Here is a 6631-nt window from a genome sequence, read left to right as displayed (position 1 = left end):
GGGGGGGTTGTGAAATTGACAAAATGTCCAGGTTTTTGAAACTTGCCCCCCAACAGCTCAACCACTTCCCCCCAAAATAAAGTTACCAGACACCCCCGTTTCCTGGGGACAGTCCCTGGATTTACAAATCAGTCCCCATACAAAAATCCATTGAAGTTGAAAAGTGTCCCCGGATTCACTGAAAAAAATCTGGTAACCTCACCCCAAAAGCAACCCTAATTTATGTATTGCATTGGTTCCCCTCTTTAGGGCACCTCTTTCTGCCATGCAGAGAAGTTTCACTGCAGTGAAATTTCCCTTCCTAGCATCTAGCCACCTTAACGGAGATGTATTGTGTTTCGAGTACTGTAATGTGAAACGTTAGATCAGATGCAACCTATTGATAATTCATATAAAATATCAGCAGAAAGGGTAAGAGGGAAGCTGATTCTGACTCCACGGAGAGTTGTAGTGCAAGTTGTTCAAAGAGGTTTCCAATTCTCCTCTCCAAGAAGGGAACAACGACCCACTGCTAGCTAGCTAGCTCATCTTACTCAGATTGGATGTGAATAGGATATTGATTAATCCCCTGCCACGCCAGAGTTTGCACCAACTGTCAACAGTGGAGCCTCTGAATTGTTCTGCACTGCCCAGCTGTCAGCTGATTTACATTTGAATTACTCATCAGTTAGCGCTGAGGCTCAGCAAAAAGGTAAATCCATCTCAACAGAAAAGCACATTGCAAACAGTACAGCTAAAGCAGGCCCTGATCTAGGGAGAGGACGTTTTTTTCCTCTCTGCTGTATTGCAGGATCTGGTTCCTGAGATTAAGCCTGCAATCGTACACCTGCTGACCTGGGCGTAAACCTTGCTGAACTTGGTGGGACTTGTTTAGAATTGTAGAGTTGGAAGGGATCCCAAGGGTCATTTAGTCCGACCGCCTGCAATGCAGGAATCTCAGCTAAAGCGTCCATGTTCCAGTTAGGATTGCACAGTGAAGGCACCCAAACCAACTTCTTTCTGTCTCCTTCCCCATGACTCAAATGTTCAAACTCCCATCAATATTACAGCTTCTTGGCCACCCTGCTCCCTGTAGTTCACCAGGAAATGCTTCCGGTTTCTGAGCTTCCCAGGAACACCTGGCTGGTCTCTGATTCATCAGTCCTCCTCTTATGAATAACCTTTTAATAGGAAGCCGCAGTTCCTGCCAAAGCAGCTTGACACCAGGGGTGATTTTTTTAATTTTTTAATATATTTTTGGCCTCAAGAGAAATTATGAGCATAACAACCCATAGTTATCTAAAGACCAGTTTTGCCACCTGAGGCACTTCATCATTTTTTAAGAGAGCAATACAAGGAAGTGTTGAAAAGCACTTGTGGACTTTTTCCTGCCTTCGCTTCACCAGTTTGGTATGTGGAGACTTCAAGCAGGCTTTACTCTCTTCAAGCAGGTTTTACTTCAATTCTCCCCCCCCCCCACCTCCCTTGGCTTAAAGAGTGTCACATGAGATGCAAAAGGATGGTGCCTGACATCTCCACCATCTGGAGGTACATGCCTGGGAATCATTGGATCGGGACTGTTTTCACACACTAATACCCCATCCTGTAGAGTTCTGTCACTTACATTTTACTGGCACAATTGGAATTAATTTCAGGAACCAAAATGCTTTTTCTGTGTGGCCTGAGCAGGAGCAGTGAACAATGTTATAGTTGATTGCTGTCGCTTGTCTTCCCCCACCTCATTGCCCTGCTCAACAGTTGTGAAGAATATTCTTACGTTAAGAATGGCCCATGTCACCATTGAGAAAGAGAGGTAGCAATAGGCCGATAGATATGTGGAACATCCCTGGATCAAGTGACTTTTCTTCCTTAAGTTCTCAAAAGTTCTTAACCTGGCTCCAGGTTGTCATCTAAACTAGCCAGATGTTTAACTGAGAAACAATCACAGTCCATCATTTGAAAAATAAGACTTTAGAGCAGTCTTGCCCCAAAATGGCAACTAGACATTCCGTTTTGGCAACCGTAACCTTGGTTTAAGGGGAGCCATTTGGCCCTACCTTATATACCTGAGTTTCTAATGCTGGTAGGCACCTAAAAATGGAGAACCTGATTCTCTGTACAGGTATGTTTGCCAGGTGACTAGAAATGCACTTAGTGGCAACTTGAGGTTCCTGTTGAGTGCTGGGCTAAGCAGCCATCACTCTCTTGAGAACAGTTCAGGAGAAGTTCACAGACTGGGGTGTCCCCTTCCATCGCCACAAATTTTCACTGAATCTGACCTAGGATGTTTGGAATATAGCAGTATTGGTTTGGATGCCGTTTCACATTCCTGAATCCATTTGTCCGGCCATCGCAACGAACTTGGCTATGACCAACAGCAGCCATGACGAGTCGTTGGGTAGCCTCAGTCATAGTGCTAGGTCGGTGCAATTCCTGAAGGCTTATCCTTGCTCCAGATTGTACCTGGAAGACACTGGGGCCAGTACTAAATAAAGAACTAAATTATCCTCCTAGCAGGGTCACCTGCACAGCACAGCCTCCCTAAGTGATGGTTCCCTTGTGGCCATCAGAACTGCGTGCTCTCTCACAAAAGGAAACAAGCGCTATCGACTCAGGTGTTGAGATTGCAAACTTAATATGGGCTAAGTGAATCCAAAACGTTTGGTGTGGGATGACAGCGTAAGCAACCCAACAGTTCCCATGTTGGTCCAGACACTTTTTTGGGGGGGTTGTAAATGGACAAGTATTTTGATGTGCCTTAAGCTTTTCTTGAACATACATAGGAAGTATCAAGAGCTCTTCGCAGTATTTTATTTTCATCTGTGCTAAATTATTTCTGGAAAAAAACTTTCCAGAGGTATTTTTATGTTAATTATTCGCCTGCATTGAATTGTGGGTACAGACGCTTTTTTTTTTTAATGTACTTGGTTAATCTTCTGTTAAGTTAAGGGATAGTTAGATCTCTTAAAATAAAGCCTTTTTTTGCTGCTCCTTTTTGTGTGTGGTGCACATTATACTAGGACGCATTTTCTAGAAGGTGACCTCTCTGGTTAGCTTCTCTCTCTCTCTCTCTCTCTCTCTCTCTCTCTCTCTCTCTCTCTCTCTCTCTCTGCTTTGTGATATGGGCTGGAATTATGTGGGTGTTAATTGGAGTACACAATCTAGCAGCCAGAGCAGCAGCCTAGTCATTGGGAATCCTGGGCTCTGTTCTTAACTGCAACTTAAACTACAATCCTATACTTAGGACCTTGGAGGCGGCCCTATTGAATTCAGTGGGGCTTCCCCCCTCCCCTCCCCCGAGTGGATTTTGTATAGGATTGTACTGTTAGAGTCTTTGTGAGTGCAATGGGCAAGTTCTTCCTCTTCTCTTCTGCCTGCATTTGCTGACGTGCAAAAGGGCAAAAGCCCCCCCCCCCATTTTAAAAGGGGGGCACTAATGTGGTTTAACTCAATGTTCTGAGGTATAAGTCACTATTGACTATTTGGGACTAAACTGGCTTTCATCTCAGTGCTTCAGCTTAATTGGTCTGAGGTCAAACCGACCTCAAGTGTCAGTAATATCCAAGTAGCAGTTACACAAGCAGACCATCGGATTGCAGCGAGCGAAAGAGTTTGAAACTGGAAAACCAAATGCCGGAACAGTGGAGACTGTGAAGGTTAATGTGAATTGTCGATGCTCCTATGCTCCTGATGTGTGTATGCATAGGATCTTTGTTCGCTTTCCCACTTAATATTTCCATATTTTATGTACTGAAAAAAATAATAATTTTCTTCTAATATGGAATTGAATGTCTGATTTATGCTGATCTGAAGGTGTGTTTTTGTTTGTTTGTTTATAATAAAATGGTTGGTTTTTGAATTTGACTTTCTGTTGCAATCTCTTGGTGACATCGCTAGACATTCAGAATTACGGGGCCCTGAGCTATCTTTAGCATGCGTCCAGACAGATGAAGCAATGAATTCCCATCTTGCTGCAATGGCTTCCTCTTCCCAAACTTCATGGCACCATTTCCTTTGAAAGACAGAGCCCTGGAGTGTTACAGGGTCTTTGTTCTTGAGATGTTTCCTCCCTTTATTCCTTTTAACATAGTTGCAGGCTGAGAAGGGCTGCAAAAGCACTGCCAGGCAGTCAAAAGGTAAAGGGACCCCTGACCATTAGGTCCAGTCACAGACGACTCTGGGGTTGTGGCGCTCATCTCACTTTATTGGCCGAGGGAGCCGGAGTACAGCTTCCGGGTCATGTGGCCAGCATGACTAAGCTGCTTCTGGCGAACCAGAGCAGCGCACGGAAACACCGTTTACCTTCCTGCCAGAGTGGTACCTATTTATCTACTTGCACTTTGATGTGCTTTTGAACTGCTAGGTTGGCAGGAGCTGGGACCGAACAACGGGAGCTCACCCCGTCGCGGGGATTCGAACCGCCGACCTTCTGATCGGCAAGCCCTAGGCTCAGTGGTTTAACCCACAGCGCCACCTGCTTCAAGGCAGCCTCTAAATCCCCTACGCTCAGATCTCCCAGGCTGTTCTTGCCCAAGCACCCTCCCTTTCTCACAGATGACATCCTGATTCAAATTCCCCAGAGCTAAGCTTCTGTTACAGTGCCTGTCTTTCCTGCGGTTGCCTATTCAACCAGGAAGGAAGTCCCTTCTATCTTCTGATTGGTCCTGTCGGTTTAGCCGCTGCTTGGATTGCCTGCAGCTTCAAGAGTCAGGTGACGTGCTATCAGCAACAATGCCTAGAAAACAGAGAGCGAACGAGCCCCTTCAAATGCTTTTATTTCGCAATCATGTCCAGCCTTGTGCTCAAGCAGCCAGACATAGTTGCAGGTTGGGGTTTACTTCAGTTTAATGTTGGCCCAGGCCCCGTGCCAAGGGTGTGGTGCCAACCTCAGTTCATGCAGCCAAACACGTAACATCATCAGCTCAGGGCTTTCCGACCGACCAAGTCTGAGTCAGTGTGTCATTTTGCTTCAGTTCAGTCACCTAAAAACGCAGAGGAAATTTCCTTCTGCACCACTGCAGCTTGGGAGCGTAACCCGATCACATAACCCAGCAAAGCAGAACTGCGGAAAAGTGGGAACGTCTTCCTTCCTTCGTCCTTTGCAACACCTCCCTTGCGTAAGATTGCCGATGCCGATAGTTCCTATGAGAGCTGTTCAGATGCGTGTTATTTGGCCTACTGCCCCCTTTTCAGGAAAAACAAACAAACACTCAGCCCCCCCCCCCAATCTACTTTCTGCAAGTGAAAAATCAGAAAGATGCCGTGACAAATTTGCATTCTTTTATGTACAGTGGTACCTTGGTTCTCAAACTTAATCCATTCTGGAAGTCCATTCCAAAACCAAAGTGTTCCAAAACCAAGGCGCGCTTTCCCATAGAAAGTAATGCAAAATGAATTAATCCATTCCAGACTTTTAAAAACAACCCCTAAAACAGCAATTTAACATGGATTTTACTATCTAATGAGACAACTGATCCATAAAATGAAAGCAATAAACAATGTACTGCAGTCACACAATCCATCCATCCATCAATCAATCAATCAATCAATCAGTAGCTGAACTGGGTTCCACACAGTCACAAAAACAAAACAAAAGAGCCGCAAAAATGCAAAATAAATAGCAAAAACAGACCGACCTCAGCGTATCACTCAAAATGGAAGTGCGGCACTCAAATCGGAAGCGCAACACTCAAAACGGAGCACGTTCGGCTTCCGAATAAAGTTTGCAAACCCGAAAACTTACTTCTGGGTTTGCAGTGTTTGGGTTCCAAGTTGTTTGAGTTCCAAGGCGTTTGAGAACCAAGGTACCACTGCATCTATTTATCTACCTACATCCTACAATATAGTAAAGAAATACGTTGGTGTAAATAAGCAGGCAAGCTGCAACCCACTTCCTGGGCCTGGGTGAAGCTGGAAAAGGTTCATCCAAGTCTGGGAAAACCCCTCGCCTCCAGCACAATTGCCGGATCCAGGGAGGCATTGTTGCCATCCTGCTACACTGAGTACTACAGCGTATGACCTGGCAGTAAATGTCATTACACAACAGATGGAACATGTAGGAACCGTTTTCCAAAATTTTCTTTATGTTTCCACTGCCCCCTTATTTTTGTTACACTCCCTAATTCCACCCAAGGCTACTGCTGCCCCCCGGCATCGTTCCAGTACTCCCCAGGGCATAAAAAGGGGTGCCAGAATCAATGGCTCCCAATTCCCACCTTCCCAGATTACTGGCCATTCTGGCTGGAGCTGTTGGATATTGAAGTTGAAGGCTGTCAGGGTTAGTCACCTGTGGTTTAAATTATAGGCTGAGAGGGAACCAGTGGCTTGCTGGGCCGATCGTGCAAGTCACTAGAAATCCTGTACCTGTTAACAGTTGTGTAGCCGAGGGAATTTCAGCACAGAGGAGTGAGAAAAGCTGCATCTGCAAAAATGCCTCCTTCTGCCCAGCTACTAAAAAAGATGTACAAGGGTCTCAATGTCCTCCTTAAGATATGGCCACCAGCACTGCCCACGTCAACCCTGACATCCAGATTGCCATGTGACGTGTCTACAAAAGGGCCCCTAGTAATAATAGCGCTGAAAGAAGTGTATTTTGCAAGAAATCTGAGCTGCCTGTGGTGGAGGAGAGTAAAGATGAAACACGGACCCTTCC

Source organism: Lacerta agilis, chromosome 5, assembly GCF_009819535.1.
Source record: "Lacerta agilis isolate rLacAgi1 chromosome 5, rLacAgi1.pri, whole genome shotgun sequence".
In the NCBI taxonomy this organism is placed as follows: domain Eukaryota; kingdom Metazoa; phylum Chordata; class Lepidosauria; order Squamata; family Lacertidae; genus Lacerta; species Lacerta agilis.
Note: the sequence above shows the minus strand (reverse complement) of the source record.